The sequence below is a fragment of the Panthera pardus genome, unplaced genomic scaffold, assembly GCF_024362965.1.
Source record: "Panthera pardus isolate Hobbes unplaced genomic scaffold, ASM2436296v1 HiC_scaffold_17, whole genome shotgun sequence".
In the NCBI taxonomy this organism is placed as follows: domain Eukaryota; kingdom Metazoa; phylum Chordata; class Mammalia; order Carnivora; family Felidae; genus Panthera; species Panthera pardus.
Genome location: NW_026526732.1, coordinates 110793603 through 110811129, shown reverse-complemented (window position 1 = coordinate 110811129; position 17527 = coordinate 110793603). Strand labels below are relative to the sequence as shown.

General features: G+C 39.0%; 1 protein-coding gene and 1 pseudogene across 4 annotated transcripts in view; both read right to left on the bottom strand.

The window, feature by feature from the left end:
* Positions 1-17264, bottom strand: part of LOC128777681 (uncharacterized) — a 28478-nt pseudogene extending 11214 nt beyond the window's left edge.
* The window catches only part of LOC109252732 (cytidine monophosphate-N-acetylneuraminic acid hydroxylase), a 134424-nt gene that overhangs the window by 82591 nt on the left and 34306 nt on the right, over positions 1-17527 (bottom strand). The gene's annotated exons all lie outside the window — the stretch shown is intronic.

Genomic DNA, 17527 nt, shown 5'->3' with positions numbered 1-17527 from the left:
TTGAAAATGGGAAGAGAACTTGCATAGACATTTTTCCAAAGAAGATGTACAGATGGCCAAAAGATACATGAAAAGATGCTCAACATCACCAATCACCGGGAAAAAGTGAATGAAAACCACAGTGACCTATCCCCTTACACCTGTCACAATTGTTAATATCAAAAAGACGAGTAATAACAAGTGTTGCCATTTGCAACGATGTGGGTGGAGCTAGAGCATATTATGCTGAGTGAAATACACCAGTCAGAGAAAGACAAATACCATATGAGTTCACTCATATGTGGAATTTAAGAAACAAAACAGATGAACATATGAGGGGGGGGGGGTAGAAAAAAGAGAGAGGGAAACAAATCCTAAGAGACTCTTAACGATACAGAACAAACTGAGGGTTGACAGAGGGAGGGTGGGGGGGGGGGGGCGGGAGGGAATGGGCTAGGTGGGGGTTGGGGATCAAGGAGGGCAGTTGTTGTGATGAGCACTGGGCATTGTACGTAAGTTTTGAACCACTGAATTCTACTCCTGAAACCAATATTGTACTGTATGCTAACTAACTAGAATTGAAATAGAAATTTAAAAAGAAAAAAAATGAAATAACAAGTGTGGGGGAGGATGTGGACAAAAAAAGGAACACTCGTGCCATTTTGGTGGGAATGTAAACTGGTGCAGACACTCTAGAAAACAGAAAATTAAAAATAGAAATACCGCACAATCCAGGAATTCTACTAATGGGTAGAATTACCCAAAGAAAATGAAAATACTACTTTTCAAGACGCATGCACCCCTGTTTATTACTGCTTTATTTACAATAGCCAGATAGGAAAGCACCCAAAGTGTCCACTGATAGATGAATGGATAAAGAAGATGTGGTGTGCGTGCACGCACACACACACACACACACACACACACACACACACACACCCAATGGAATATTACTCAGCCATAAAAAAGAAGGAGCTCTTGCCATATGTGACGACATTGAAGGACCTAGAGGGTATTATGCTAAGTAAAATAAGTCAAAGAAAGACAAACACAATATGATTTCACTTGGAATCTAAAAAACAAAACAATCGAAAGCAGAAATAGACCCATAAATACAGAGAACAAACTGAGGGCTGCCAGAGAAAAGAGGTTGGGAAGGCGGTGGGCAAAATGGGTGAGAGGGAAGGGGAGATACAGGCTTCCAGTTATGGCATGAGTAAGTCCCAGGACTAAAAGACAAATGGCAGTGTAGGAGACTTGTGTGGCGACAGGTGGCGGCTACACTTGTGGTGAGCACGGCATAATGTACAGAGACGTCAAATCACCATGCTGGTCACCTGAAACTAATGTACCACTGTGTGTCAGCTATACTTCAGTTAAAACAGGTTTTTTAAGGATAATCCTTCTCCGCTGGTTTATTGGGAGGATTAAATGAAATAAGAGACGAGCACTCAGTGCTGCCTGATGGCGTTTACAGGAAGGACCAAGAGTAGGCAAATCCGTAGACGCGGACAGAAGAACGGTCTGCTGGGGCTGGGGGGAGACAGAATGGGGCGATACCATTTAATGGTACGGTTTCAACTTTGCAGGATGAAGAGAGTTCTGGAGATGGGTGGCAGCGATGGGTGCACGGCAACGTGAGTGTGCTTAATGCCACCCAACTGTATGCTGACATAGTTCAGATGGTATAGTTTGTGTTATACGTATTTTACCACAAATTTTCAAAGAAGTGCTTAGCACACTGCCAGGCAATGTTTGTTGATCTAAAGAAAAAGGAGAAGCGTGAGCTACTTACAGCAGTGATAGGAAAACAAAGCAGACATAGACAGAAAGCGGGAAGCAGGGCGAGGAAGGTGGAAACCGTGAGGGACAGGAGAGAAGTCCCAAGAAGAATGTCATACGAAGCAGGCTGCTTCTTCTGGTCACGAGTCATAGTTTTCTTTTTTCCTGGTGCCAAAGCCTGATGCTTTGGGGAGAGAATAAAATACTCATTTAATCCACTAAACACGTAAAAGGCATTGTTATTATGGCAATTGTACGGGACATTTTCTATCTTCAAAGTGTTTTGTTGAATGACAGGACATTGCCAAGAGTCGACGGTTTTTGCAAAAATGGCAGTTTCAGACGGTTTGATCTATTACACAGAGCCACTGTTCCTACTCTTACCATTATATAACCTTCAAAAAAACATGAGGTCCTCCATGGGGATATCAGGGCATATTCTACATTCACACAGAACTTTATGGTTTTCTAAGTCTTATTTAATCAGAATCTCACCAATCATCAACCTAAACCTTTGAGGAGAGTATTTTTACAAAAACAAATGGCTTTGGGGACACCTGGGTGGCTCCGTTGGTTAAGCATCCAAATCTCAACATTGCCTCGGATCATGAGTTCAAACCCCACATTGGGCTCTGTGCTGACAGCGTGGAGATTGCTTGGAATTCTGTCTTCCTCTCTCTCTCTCTCTGCCACTGCCCCAATCATGGTCTCTTTCTCTCAAAATAAACAAACATTAAAAAAATAAATGTTTGTTTTTACAAGAGAGTAATGATAAAATAGTAAATGATAATACAAAATAACATCAAAGATGCAAACCACACATTTAACAAACTGCACCATATATGTATAACCATATATAAAAAACCATTTGCCCAACAACCACAGAAGGCACATCTTTTCAAGAGCACACAAACACATTTACAAAATTTGACCATGTATATTGAGCCATAAAGCAAATCTTACCAAGTTTCAAGGAACTGAAATCATACAGTACATGTTATCTGACAATGCAATTAAGTTAGAAATAAAAAAAAAAAAATGTATACAATTTATATATTTAGGTAAAAAATAAATAATAATGGAAATTAAATAATATTTTATGTTGAATATGATGAGAATTGACATATCAAAATGTGCAGCAGGAAAGAAGGCAGTGCTTAGAGAAAAGTATTTAGCCCGAGATATGAATATTTTAAAAAGGCTGAAAATAATGAGCTAAGCATCCAAGACCATTAAAGAACAATAAAATAATCCAAGAAAGTAGAAAGAATAGAAGAACAAATATTAATAAAATAGAAACCTTCCATGTATTATATAGGATCAACAAAGACAAAGGTATTTTTTTGTCTTTTGTTTTAACTTAATTAATTAATTAATTAATTAATTAAATTTACATCCAAGTTGGTTAGCATAAAGTGCAATAATGACTTCAGGAGTAGATTCCAGTGATTCATCCCCTACGTAGAACACCCAGTGCTCATCCCAGCAAGTGTCTTCCTTAATACCCCTTCCCCATTTAGCCCATCCCCCCTCCCACAACCCCTCCAGCAACCCTCAGTTTGTTCTCTATATTTAAGAGTCTCTTATGTTTTGTCTCCCTCCATTTTTATATTATTTTTGCTTCCCTTCCCTATGCTCACCTGTTTCGTATCTTAAATTCCTCATATGAGTGAAGTCATATACTTATCTTTCTCTGACTGATTTCGCTTAGCATAATACCCTCTAGTTCCATCCACATAGTTGCAAGTGGCAAGATTTTATTCTTTTCCATCGATAATACTCCATTATATATATATATATACATATATATGTATGTATATATATATATACATATATGTACATACATATATACATATATATACACACACATATATATATACACACACACATACACACACATATATATATATATATACACACCACATCTTTTTCCATTCATCCATTGATGGACATCTGGGCTCTTTCCATACTTCGGCTATTAGCAACAGTGTTGCTATAAACATTGGGGTGCATGTGCCTCTTTGAAACAGCACACCTGTATCCCCTGGATAAATACTGAGTAGTGCAATTGCTGGGTCACAGGGTAGTTCTATTTATAATTTTTGAAGAACCTCCATACTGTTTCCCAGAGTGGCTGCACCAGTTTGCATTCCCACCGACAGTGCAAAAGAGTTCCCCTTTCTCCACAATCTTGCCAACATTTGTTGTTGCCTGAGTTGTTAATTCTAGCCATTCTCACAGTCATGAGGGGGTATCTCATTGTGGTTTGGACTTCTATTTCCCTGATGATGAGTGACGCTGAGCATCTTTCTATGTGTCAGTTGGCCATCTGGATGTCTTCTTTGGAGAAGTGTCTATGTCATTTGCCCATTTCTTCACTGGATTATTTGTCTTTTGGGTGTTGACTTTGATAAGTTCTTTATAGATTTTGGATACTAACCCTGTATCTGATATGTCGTTTGCAAATATCTTCTCCCATTCCATCGGTTGCCTTTCAGTTTTTCTGATTGTTTCCTTTGCTGTGCAGAAGCATTTAATTTTGATGAGGTCCCAATAGTTCATTTTTGCTTTTGTTTTCCCTTGCCTCCAGAGACAGGTTGAGAAAAAAGTTGCTGTGGCCAAGGTCAAAGAAGTTTTTGCCTGCTTTCTCCTCTAGGATTTTGATGGCTTCCTGTCTTACATTTAGGTCTTTCATCCATTTTTAGTTTATTTTTGTGTATGATGTAAGAAAGTGGTCCAGGTTCATTTTTCTGTATGTCACTATCCAGTTTTCCCAGCACCATTTGCTGAAGAGACTGTCTATTTCATTGGATATTCTTTCCTGCTTTGTCCAAGATTAGTTGGCCATACACTTGTGGGTCCATTTTTGGGTTCTCTATTCTGTTCCACTGATCTGAGTGTCTGTTTTTGTGCCAGTACCATATTGTCTTGATGATTACAGCTTTGTAATACATCTTGAAGTCCAGGATCGTGATGCCTCTACCTTTGGTTTTCTTTTTCAGGGTTGCTTTGGCTTTTCAGGGTCTTTTGTGGTTTCATACAAATTTTGGGATTGTTTTTTTCTAGTTCTGTGAAGAATGCTGGTGTTATCTTGATAGGGATTGCATTGAGTATACAAGATTACTTTGGGTAGTATCGACATTTTAACAATATTTGTTCTTCCAATCCATGAGCATGGAATATTTTTCCACTTTTCGTGTCTTCTTCAATTTCTTTCATAAGCTATACTATGGTATACTATGGTATACACTTGGTGTATAGGAATGCATCCGATTTCTGTGTGTTGGTTTTATATCCTACAACTTTGCTGAATTCATGGATTAGTTCTAACAGGTGTTTTTGGTGGAATCTTTTGGGTTTTCCACATAGAGTACCATGTCGTCTGTGAAGAGTGAAAGTTTGACTTACTCCTGGCCGATTTGGATGTCTTTTTTTCCTTTGTGTTGTCTGACTGCTGAGGCTAGGACTTCCGATACTATGTTGAATAACAGTGGCAAGAGTGGACATCCCTGTCATGTTCCTGACCTTAGGAAAGCTCTCAGTTTTTCCCATTGAGGATGATATTAGTGGTGGGTCTTTCATACATGGCTTTTACGATCTTGAGGAATAATACTTCTTTCCCTACTTTCTTGATGGTTTTTATCAAGAAAGGATGCTATATTTTGTCAAATGCTTTCTCTGCATCTATTGAGAGGATCATGTGGTTCTTGTCCTTTCTTTTATTGACGTGATGTATCACATTGATTGTTTTGGGGATGTTTAACCAGCCATGCATCCCAGGCATAAATCCCACTTGGTTGTGGTGAATTATTCTTTCATCATATTGTTGAATCTGGTTGACTAGTATCTTGTTGAGGATTTCTGCATCCATGTTCATCAGGGAAATTGGTCTAGAGTTTTCCTTTTTAGTGGGGTCTTTGGTTTTGGAATCAAGGTAATGTTGGCCTTGTAGAATGAGTTTGGTGTCTTGTAAACAGCATATAGACGGATCTTGTTTTCTTATCCATTCTGTTACCTTCTGTCTTTTCATTGGAGCATTTAGTATGTTGACATTTAGAGTGAGTACTTAAAGATATGAATTTATTGCCATTATGTTGCCTGTAGAGTTGGAGTTTCTGGTGGTGTCCTCTGGTCCCTTCTAGTCTTTGTCGCTTTTGGTCTTTTTGTTTGTTTGTTTGTTTCATCTTTTCTCCCCTCAGAGAAACCGCCTTAAAATTTCTTGCAGGGCTAGTTTAGTGGTCACAAACTCCTTTAGTTTGGGGAAAACTTTTTATCTCTCCTTCTATTTTGAATGAAGCCTTGCTAGATAAAGAATTCTTGGCTGCATATTTTTCCGATTCAGCACATTGAATATATCCTGCCACTCCTTTCTGGCCTGCCAAGTTTCTGTGGGTAGGTCTGCTGCAAACCTGATCTGTCTTCCCTTATAGGTTAAGGACTTTTTTTTTCCCTTGCTGCTTTCACAATTCTTTCCTGAGTTTTGTGAATTTGACTATGATATGCCTTGTTGATGGTCGGTTTTTGTTAAATCTAATGGGAGTTCTCTGTGCTTCCTGGATTTTGATGTCTGTGTCTTTCCCCAGGTTAGGAAAGTTTTCTGGTATGATTTGCTCTCATAAACCTTCTACCCCTTTTTCTCTTGCTTCATCTTCTGGGACCCCTATGATTTGGATGTTATTCCTTTTTAATGAATCACTGAGTTCTCTAATTCCTATATCGTGCTCTTTTGCCTTAGTTTCCCTCTTTTTTCTGCTTCATTGTCCTCCATAAGTTTGTCCTCTATATCGCTGATTCACTGCTCTGCATCATCCATCCTTGCTGCCGTGGCATCAATTTGAGATTGCATCTCAGTTATCGCATTTTTAATTTCGTCCTGACTAGATTTTACTTCTTTTATCTCTGCAGAAAGGGATTCTATGTTTTTTTCAACCCCAGCTAGTAATCTTATTATCATGATTCTAAATGCTGGTTCAGACATCTTGCTTGTATCTGTGTTGGTTAAGTCCCCAGCTGTCATTTCTTCCTGATGTTTCTTTGGGGATGAATTCCTTTGTTTCACCATTTTGATGGAAGAAAAAGAATTCATAAAATAAAAATAAATAAATAAAATTAAAAATTAAAAACAAGACAAAAAATCCAAATAAAGAATGCTAGATCCCAGGTGTGTTGTGGTCTTGTTGAAAGAAGCTTGATAGAATAGAGGAAAAAAGGGAAGAAAAGAAAAAAAAGACAAAAAAAGGCAAATGTCTGAAAATTTTAGAAATCAATACAATAAAATAGAATAAACCGAAATGATGAAAGTAAAATAGAATTTTAAAAATTTACAAAAAAGTAAGAAATATAGTAAAAAATAAAAAATCTTTTTTACACAAATGAAAAATAAAAATAAATTTTTTCTCTTTCTATATTCAAGAATCAGAACAGAAAAAGAAAAAAATTGAATAGATGGACCAATGAACAGAATGAAATACAACTGAAATTACATCGGTTTCCCCTAGAAGTCAAGCTATGAAGCCCCTTATAGTCCGTAAACGAAGCAGGCAGACAGACTTGTGGTGTTCCTCTAAAGCACAATTGACCCAGCTGGACAGTGCTTGGTGTAACAGCTCCATTCTCCACTAGATGGCACTGCTTAGCTTACTTGGATGGATTGTTGGCGGTGCATGTAGGTGTGTTCGTGCACGTGCAGGAGGGGTGAGAATGGCATCACCCAGCTACCCAGTCTCCAGTTTCAGAAGTCTGTGCTTTCCCCAACTGGCAATCAAGCATCCCTCCTTTGTCTCCAGCTTCCGTCACTCCCAGCTTCTACACTGTTTGTGACCAAGCTGTCAGCCTGCCAGGCAGCACCTCCCTCCCGACTTTTATCTCAAATGGGTCTATATTTCCAAACCCTTCACTTCTGAGGGCTGTGTAGCTTTGACCTGCTTAGACCCTCTCAGGGCGGGGGGGGGGGGGGTTTTCACTGAGCAATGGCCAGGTGCTGGCCCGTCCCCAGGAATGTTCACACGACCGTGCCTCTACCGATGCCCAGAGACCATGGCCAGGTACCAGCCACCCCAGAAAAAGTTCATGCAATCATATAGCAGCAGCCTTTCAGGGATTATGGAAAATCACAACACACATCTGGCACCAGGCTTCACACTTAATGACTTTGTTCCAGCACCAGCGAATGCCGTTGTTCTCCAGGGTCCACTGGGACCTTTGTCTGTGGGGAGAGGCCACACAGCCTCTACCCAATGTCCTCCCAGCAGTGAACTGCCTCTCCTCATGTGTCCCAAGGACCCCCTGGATCCCACTCTCCTCCTGGGGATTCCCACCAGAGCACCACCAGGTAACAAGCTGCAGAGTTTCAGACTCTGTGCTCCCCTGGTTTATAGTCTTAATGGAAGTTAAACCCTCTCCTTTCTTCCTTTTGTGTGCAGTCCTTTGCCGGTGTTTCCACTCTTTCTTTTCTCTCCAGCTGATTTTGGGGGGATTGTTTTCCCATACTCTCGTCCTGTCTCCGTCCTGTCTCCACAAGCAAACACAGCTCCCTGCCCTCCGCGGCTTCTCTCTCCCCCAGTTCACCTCTCCGCGCTGTGTACCTGCCGAGTTCTGTGGTTCAGGTTGTGCAGATTGTTGTGTTGATCCTCACATCAGTTTTCTAGATGTGCAGAATGGTTTATTGTTGATCTAGCTGCATTTCAGGCATGAGACAGGCAAAAAAAACTTCCATGCTGCTCCGCCATCTTGGCCCCTCCCTTAACAAAGGTATTTCTTTGATAAGACTAATAGAACTGACAAATTTCTAGTGTAATTTGTCAGAAAAATAAGAGAAAAATACAAATGCCAAGATTAGGATTGAAGAAGAATTACAGATTCTACAAGCATAAAAAATACATTAAGTGGACATTATTAACTTTATTTCAATATTCTGAAAATTCAGATGACATGGATGAATTCCTAGAAAAATACATCAGAAGAATTTAAGAAGAAATAGCAAACCTGAATACTCTTCAACCACCAAAGATAATGGTTGGTGGTCTAAACTCTTCTCACAAGGAAAACTCCAGGCCCAGATGGCTTCACACAAGTTCTACTAAAGTCAATGGAGAAATCATTTTAAACTTACAAAAAATTTTCAGATAACTGAAATGGAATAATCCATTCCCCCAACTCATTTTGTAAGGCTACTTTAATCTTTCTTTTTGAAGTAATCTCTACACCCAATGTGGGTCTCAAACTCACAACCCCAAGATCAAGAGTTGCATGCTCTACTGACTGAGTCACTCAGGAGCCCACCCTGAGGCTACCTGAATCTTTGGGACGGTATGAGAAAGATTGAAGTTTTTTTTCATTAAAAAAAAATTTAATGTTTAGTTGTTTTTGAGAGAGACAGACAGAGTGTGAGCAGAGAAGGGGCAGAGAGAGATAGGGAGACACGGAACCTGAAGCAGGCTCCAGGCTCTTGAGCTGTCAGCACAGAGCCTGATGCAGAGCTCGAACTCATGAGCTGTGAGATCATGACCTGAGGCAAATTCTGACATTTAACCAAATGAGCCACCCAGGCATTTTTTAAAAGATTTTAAAAAAATGTTTATTTATTTTTGAGAAAGAGAGTGCGAGTGGAGGAGAAGCAGAGAGAGAGGAAGACAGGGAATCAGAAACAGGCTCTGCACTGTCAGTGCAAAGCCCAACGTGGGGCTTGAACCCACAAACCATGACATCATGACCTGGGCTGAAGTTGTTGCTCAACCAACTGAGCCACCCAAACACCCTGAGAAAGATTATTTATAGGCCAATTTTACTAATGAACATGGATGGAAAAATCCTAATAAAAATATTCACAAACCCAAACCAGCAATATATAAAAAAGATAAAACATCATAATCAACTAGTCTTCATTCCAGAAATGCAAAGTCAATTTAACATTAAGAAAATTAAGATAATTCTCCACCAAGAGAGAATCAGTGAGAAAAATCATATCATCACCTCAACAGACACAACAGTGTAAGAAAATTTCATCCATTCATAACAAAAACTCATAGCAAAATAGGAAAAATTATCTCTCTTAGCTGAGAAAGAGTATGTAAACCAAACCAGCCAAAACAAACCAAAACAAAACCTACAGCAAATATCCATAATGGTGAAACACTGAACACTTTTCTTTGGTACTGGAAATAAGATGAAGAGGCCTCCAATTACAGTTCTACTCAACACTGTACTGAAGGACCTCCCTAGGACACTGAGGCAAGAAAAGGAAATAAAAAAAATATAACAGCTGCAAAAAAAAAAAAAAAAGAGAGAAAATGCTTTCATTCTTTGAAGGTACATTGTATATATAAAACATTCAAGAGAACACACAGATAAATTATAAGAATCTATGAAAGTTAAACAGAATTGCTGGATACCTAATCAATCATTTTAAAAGTCATTTATTCTCGGGGCACGGGGGCTCAGTCAGTTGAGTGTCCGGCTCTTGACTTCAGCTCAGGTCTTGATCTCATGGTTCGTGGGATTGAGACTTGAGTGGGGCTCTGTGCTGACAGCTCAGAGCCAGCTTAGGATTCTCGCTCTTCCTCTCTCTCTCTCTCTGTCTATGCCCTCCCTACCCTCAAAATAATAAACTTTTAAGAAAAGGCATTTATTCCCATACCAGCAAAAAAAAAAAAAAAAAAGACTATTGAAATTTTGTAAAGATAAAAACTTACAATTACATAACATACGAAATATCTAGGAATAAATCTAACCAAAGATGTGGTGATTATCTATGGAGAACATTATAGAACTCTATTGAGAGACATTAAGTAGATCTACAAGAGAGTTAACATTTTGTTCCCTGGTCAGAAGCTGAATATTATAAAGATGTCAATGCACTCCAAATTAATTCATAGACATAATACAATCCAAATCAAATTCTCAATGTTCTTTCGGAGGGAGTTTGTTTTTGTTTTGTTTTGTTTACATCAAAAAATGTATTCTAAAATTTATTTGGAACTACAAAAGGCCAAAAAGAGATAAAATATTCTTGAAGAGGAATAAGATAAGGGAAGATTTGTCCTAACAAATATCTAGACTTATTGCAAAGTTATAATTATTGTTATTATTTTTTTAGAGAGACAGCATGAGCGGGGGAGGGGCAGAGAGAGAGGGGGACAGAGGATCTGAAGCAGACTCTGAGCTGACAGCAGTGAGCCTGATGTGGGGTTCCAACTCAGAAACTGTGAGATCATGACCTGAGCCAAGGTCGGATGCTCAATGGACAGAGCCACCCAGGTGGCCCGCAAAGTTATAATTATTAAGACAGTGTGGTGTTGACTCAGTGACAGAAAAAATACATCAGTAAAAGGATAGAGGGCTGGAAACAAACAAACACATACAATAACACTTGAAAAGTGACATTGTATAGGTGCCTGGGTGGCTCAGTCAGTTAAGCATCTGACTCTTGATTTCGGCTCAGGTCATGATCTCATGGGTTCATGAGTTTGAGCCCCACATTGGGCTCTGCACTGCTTGGGATTTTCTCTCCCTGCTCCTCCCCTGCTTGCTCTCTCTCTCAAAAATAAATAAAACCTAAAAACAAAAAAAAAATGACATTGTAAATCAGTAGGGGAAGGACAAACTTTTCCATATGTGTTACTGGGATAATTTGGAGCCATACTGTAAATATAAATTGGCCTTCTGCCTATAGTATAGACAAAAATCAATTCCAGGCAGATTAAAGATGTATTTAAAAGGCAAACAATGTAAGTAAACACTTTCTTATGTTTTGAGTTCATTTTTGCAATGGATAATGAACCCAGTAACCTTAAAATAGCTGAGCAGTGCAACATAATTAACATGATAATTGCAGTAAAATTGTTGATATTAGTATGCAGGTCAGTAAAATTTGTAGGAAAAATATTTTCTATTGGATTGTAGCCTTTTTTAACTTTATTTTTTAGTTTTTAAAATTTATATCCAAATTAGTTAGCATATAGTGAAGCAATGATTTCAGGAGATTTCATAATGCTCCTTACCCATTTAGCCCATCCCCCCTCCCACGATCCCTCCCGTAACCCTCAGTTTGTTCTCCATATTTATGAGTCTCTTCTGTTCCCCCCCCTCCGCGTTTTTATATTATTTTTGTTTCCTTCCCTTATGTTCATCTGTTTTGTCTCTTAAAGTCCTCATAGGAGTGAAGTCATATGATTTTTGTCTTTCTCTGACTAATTTTGCTTAGCATAATACCCTCCAGTTCCATCCACGTAGTTGCAAATGGCAAGATTTCATTCTTTATGATTGCTGAGTAATACTCCATTGTATATATATACCACATCTTCTTTACCCATTCATCCATCGATGGACATTTGGGCTCTTTCCATGCTTTGGCTATTGTTGCTAGTGCTGCTATAAACATGGGGGTGCATGTGTCCCTTTGAAACAGCACACCTGTATCCTGTGGATAAATGCCTAGTAGTGCAATTCCTGGGTCGTAGGGTAGTTCTATTTTTAGTTTTTTGAGGAACCTCCATACTCTTTTCCAGAGTGGCTGCACCAGCTTGCATTCCCACCAACAGTGCAAAAGGGATCCTCTTTCTCCACATCCTCGCCAACATCTGTTGTTGTCTGATTTGTTAATGTTAGCCATCTTGACAGGTGTGAGGTGGTATCTCATTGTGGTTTTGATTTGTATTTCCCTGATGATGAGTGATGTCGAGCATTTTTTCATGTGTCGGTTGGCCATCTGGACGTCTTCTTTGGAGAAGTGTCTATTCATGTCTTTTGCCCATCTCTTCACTGGATTATTTGTATTTTGGGTGTTGAGTTTGCTAAGTCCTTTGTAGATTTTGGATACTAACCCTTTATCTGATATGTTGTTTGCAAGTATCTTCTCCCATTCTGTCGGTTGCCTTCTAGTTTTGCAGATTGTAGCCTTGATTCTTACTATTTTGTTTAGACTAACGACTTGATTCCACACCGTTCAACCGGAAACAAAGCTTAGTGGGAGAGGAGAGCCAGAGAAGTGACATGGAAGCTACAGATTACAACAGATTTGTGAACTTGGCCACACAGTGGTGGCAGGACCTAGCTGATACTGAGGTATATTTTAGCTTTATCCATGTCATTATGCTAAAGCAAAATGAGTTACTCAGAGAAAGACAAATAGCATATGATTTCACTCATGTGTGGAATTTAAGAAACGAAATAAACAAGCCTAAGTTAAAAAAGAGACAAACCAAGAAACAGACTCTTAAGCATAAAGAACACACGGACGGTGACCAGAGGGGAGGTGGGCAGGGTGATGGGGACTAAGGAGGGCACTTGTTGCGATGAGCACCAGATGTTGAATGGAATAGTTGAGTCACTGTATTGTACACCTGAAACTAACATTAGACTGTATGTTAGCCAACTGGAATTTAAATTAAAACTTAAAAAAAACACCAAAGACATGTTTTAAACAACACTCATGTGTAAGAGCAAAAACTTCATGGACTGTATTTGTGACTAATTGTACAACAGGTTATTATAGTTTCTGTTCAGTGGAAAGGGCAAAATATTCCCACAAAGGGTGTTAATGTAGGCTTTTTTTTTTTTTTTTTGCACCCATGCTGTCGATTGTTAAGTGTAAGAGTCTGATCATGGTGCTGAATAAATGTAAGTGTGTCTTTAAAAAAAAATAGGAGGGGGCACCTGGCTGGCTCAGTCAGTACAGCATGTGACTCTTGATTTCCAGGTTGAGTTCGAGCCCCATGTTGGGTTGAGAGATTACTTAAAAATAAAATCTTAAAAAAAAGGCAAGCAATCAAGTTTTTTGAAAGATAATATAGGAAAAAATTTTCATGATCTTGGGGTAGTGTGGATTTTTTTCAACAAAACACAAAAGGCACCACCCAAAAAGAAAATTAGTGTTATTTTATACTATATTAAAAATTAGGGGCATGTGGGTGGCTCAGTCGGTCAGGCGTCCAACTCTTGATCTTGGCTCAGGTCATGATCTCATGGTTCGTGAGTTTGAGCCTCGTGTCAGGCTCCGCGCTGACAGTGCAGAGCCGGCTTGGGATTCTCTCTCTCTCCCCTTCTCTCTTTACGCCTCCACCACTCATGCTGTCTCTGTCTCTCTCAAAATAAATAAATAAACTTAAAAAAATTTAAAACACAGAACATGCTTGTCCAAAGGCACCATAAATAATGAAAAGACAAACCATCAAATGGGATATATGTAATACCCTTATAACAAAGGCTTTCTTTGCAGAATATATAAGAACTTCTAGAGATCAGTAATAAAAAGACTGCAATATACAAGAAAAATGGACAAAGGTTTCAACAACACTTCACAAAAGAGAATATTCGGATGGTCAATAAACACAAAAAGAAGGCTCAACCTAGCAATTGGGGAAATGAAAATTAAAACTACACTAACATACCACTACACCCACCAGAATGACTAAAATTAAAACAACTGAAAATACCAAGTGTTTATGGGCAGTAATGGAAACTCTCATATTACTAATGGTTCGGTCACATTGGAAAACAGCGGCATTTGCTAATGAAATAGAAAATACACACACATTGTGACTTACCGGTCCTACTTCTAATTAAGTCTCAACATTAGAGAAATGTGTGCATATATTCTCCAAGATACATGTACAAGGATGTACATCACAGTATTCATAATTGCTTCAAAATGGAAACCCAAATGTTCGTCAAAAATAAAATGTTAATTACACATTTATGTATTACGTAAATAAATTATAATGGTACAATATCATGCCATGGAAAATAAGACCAAGTGCAAATGAACCAAGTAAGACTACTTGTAAAAACATAACACCAGTATATTAAGGGACAACACACACACACACACACACACACACACACACACACGTGTACGCAAATATATACAATGTGACTTCATTCAAATAACATTCCCAGACAGAGGCACCTAGATGGCTCAGCCGTTGAGCATCTGACTCTTGATTCCAGCTGAGGTCACCATCCCAGGGTCTTGAGATCAAGCCCCACGTCAGGTTCCGTGCTGAGCATGGAGCCCACTTAAGAGTCTGTCTGTCTGTCTGTGTCTCTCTCTCTGCCCCTCTACCCCACTCATGTGCTCTCTCTCAAATTAAAAATATTTTTAAAAATTAACATTCCCAAATAGGCAACTAAAGTATACTGTTTAGGAAAGTGAGAAAGATATTTGAGAAGTAGAGTACTCCATGCCTTTGGTGGGGAGAGAACTAAAATCAGAAAGAAGACATGCTCTGCAGCTAAAACAGGACATAAAGGGAAATTTATTCTTTAGAAAAGAGGAAATCATAAATCAATAACCAAAACCCTCAACTCTAGATCCAGAAAAAGGAGAGCAAGCTAAACCCAAGGCAAAGAGAAGAAAGAAAAGAATAACCATTACATTAGCAACTCAATGAAGCAGAACACAAAACACTAGAGGAATCAAAAGATTCCAAAAGAAATTTGGATTCCAAATTTAAAATTTCAAAAGATTCCAAAAGAAAAGATTCCAAAAGATGGCTCTTTGAAAAGATCATCAAATTGACAAACCTTTAGGCAGATGGACCAAGAGAAAGAGAGAAAACATCTGTCACAAGAATCAGGAATGAAAAAAGAGACATTATCATCAATCCTACACATATTAAGAGGATTGTAAGGTGATACTTTAAACAACTACAAGCCAACAAATACGGTAACAGAGGTGATGTGGACCAATTCCTGGAGGAACATGAATTGCCAAAAGTGATTCATGAAGAAACAGAAAACCTGAATAAGCCTGTGACAGGTAAAGAGATTGAATTAGTAATTACAATCAATACTTCCACAAGGAAAGCCCAGATGGCTTCACTGATGAATTCTACTGAATATTTCGAGAAAAACTAGTATCAATCCTTCATAAACAGTTACACACCAACTGGGATTTATCATAGGAATACAAGATTGATTTAACATTAAAAATCAATTAATATACTATATGCCATATTGATAAAGAGATTAAAAACCACATGGTCATCTCAAAAGTTACACAAAGAGCATTTGACAAAAATCCAACATCTCTTGATAATTAAAACAAATCAAAAACAAAAAACTAAGAACAGATGGGAATGTCTTCAATCTAACCTGCAGAAAACCCACAGCTAACATTATACTTGATGAAAGACTGGTTGCTTTCCCCTAAGATCAGGAACAAGACAAGGATGTCTTTTCTTACCACTTCTGTTCAACACTATATTGGAGGCTCTACTCAGGCAAATTAAGCTAAATAAAGACATACAAGCCATCAAAATTGGAAAGGAAAAGTAAAACTATGTGCAGAAAACATGACCTTCTATATAGAAAAATCCAAAGAGATTTACTAAAAAGTTCCCAGAGTTAACAGACAAGTTCAGCGAAGGTACAGATACAAGAATAATAACAAAAGTCAATTGTGTTTCTATATGATAGCAACAAACCAAAGAAGAAATTATAAAAATAATTCCATTCAGAATACCATCAAAAAGAAGAAAACACCTAGGAATAAATTCAACAAAAGGAGTGCAAGACTTGTACGCCAAAAACTACAACACGTTGAAGGAAAATAAAGCTCTAAATAAAGAGAAAGACATCCCATGTTAATGGATCAGAAAACTTAAAATGTTAAGATGGAAATTCCCCCTAAATTGATCTACAGGTTTCATGCAACCCCTATCCAAAACTCAGAAACTGACGAGCTGATTCTAAAATCTTCATGGAATTGCAAAAGACCCAGAATAGTCAAAGCAATTTTTAAAAGAACCAAGTTGGAGGACTCACATTTCCCAATTTCAAATTTACTGCAAATCTACAGCCATCGAGACAGTGTGGTGCTGACATAAGGATAGACACAGATACCAATGGAAAAGAACTGAGAGTCCAGAAATAAATCTGTGTGTGTGTGTGTGTGTGTGTGTGTGTGTGTGACCAGCTGATTTTCAACAAAGGCACCAAGATCGTAAGAGCTGAAAGGATAGTATTTTTAACAAAATGCTGGCGGGACAATTGAATAGCCACGTCCGAAAGGATGAAACCGTACCCCTGTCCCACACCACATAAAAAAAGCAACTCAAAGTGAATCACAGACCTAAAAATTACTGGTTGAAACTATACAACTTTTAGAAGCCAACTGTAGGGAGTGAGTTGGAGGACTGGAGGGCTGATGAAAGAAAAAGACACGATACAGACACAAGATGGCAGTAATGTGCGCATGCCTTGTGTGGGAGACACAGAGGGTAGGTTGAGGGAGAGGCTTATCACACCATGCCAGGGACTGTCCATTGTTCAGCAGGGCCACCGACCTCAGGGGAGAAGAGCAGGGGAAATTCCAAGGGAGAGAGGCCGATGTGTCTACGTGGTGTCAGCTTGGCCACACAGTTGAGCACTTGTGCCAGAGAGTTCAAAGGGTCACCGAGCTTGGGATCTTTACAGCACCGCGGCTTATTCTGTCTACGGCTAACAAACGTTGTCAGCTTCACGAGGTAGGCAAAGCAGTCTTTACAGGACTCAATTCTGCTCATTTGGGCGATGCTTAAAACCACTGAGTGTACAAGAATTTGAGTTTAGCACCACCAGCTTTTCAGCTAATGGGTCTCTGCTTGCTCTTGAAAAATAAACAACCGGGGTGCCTGGGTGGCTCAGTCGGTTAAACGTCCGACTTCAGCTCATGTCATGGTATCGCGGTTCACGAGTTCGAGCCCCGTGTCAGGCTCCGGGCTGACAGCTCGGAGCCTGGAGCCTGCTTCGGATTCTGTGTCTCCCTCTCTCTCTGTCCCTCTCCCAC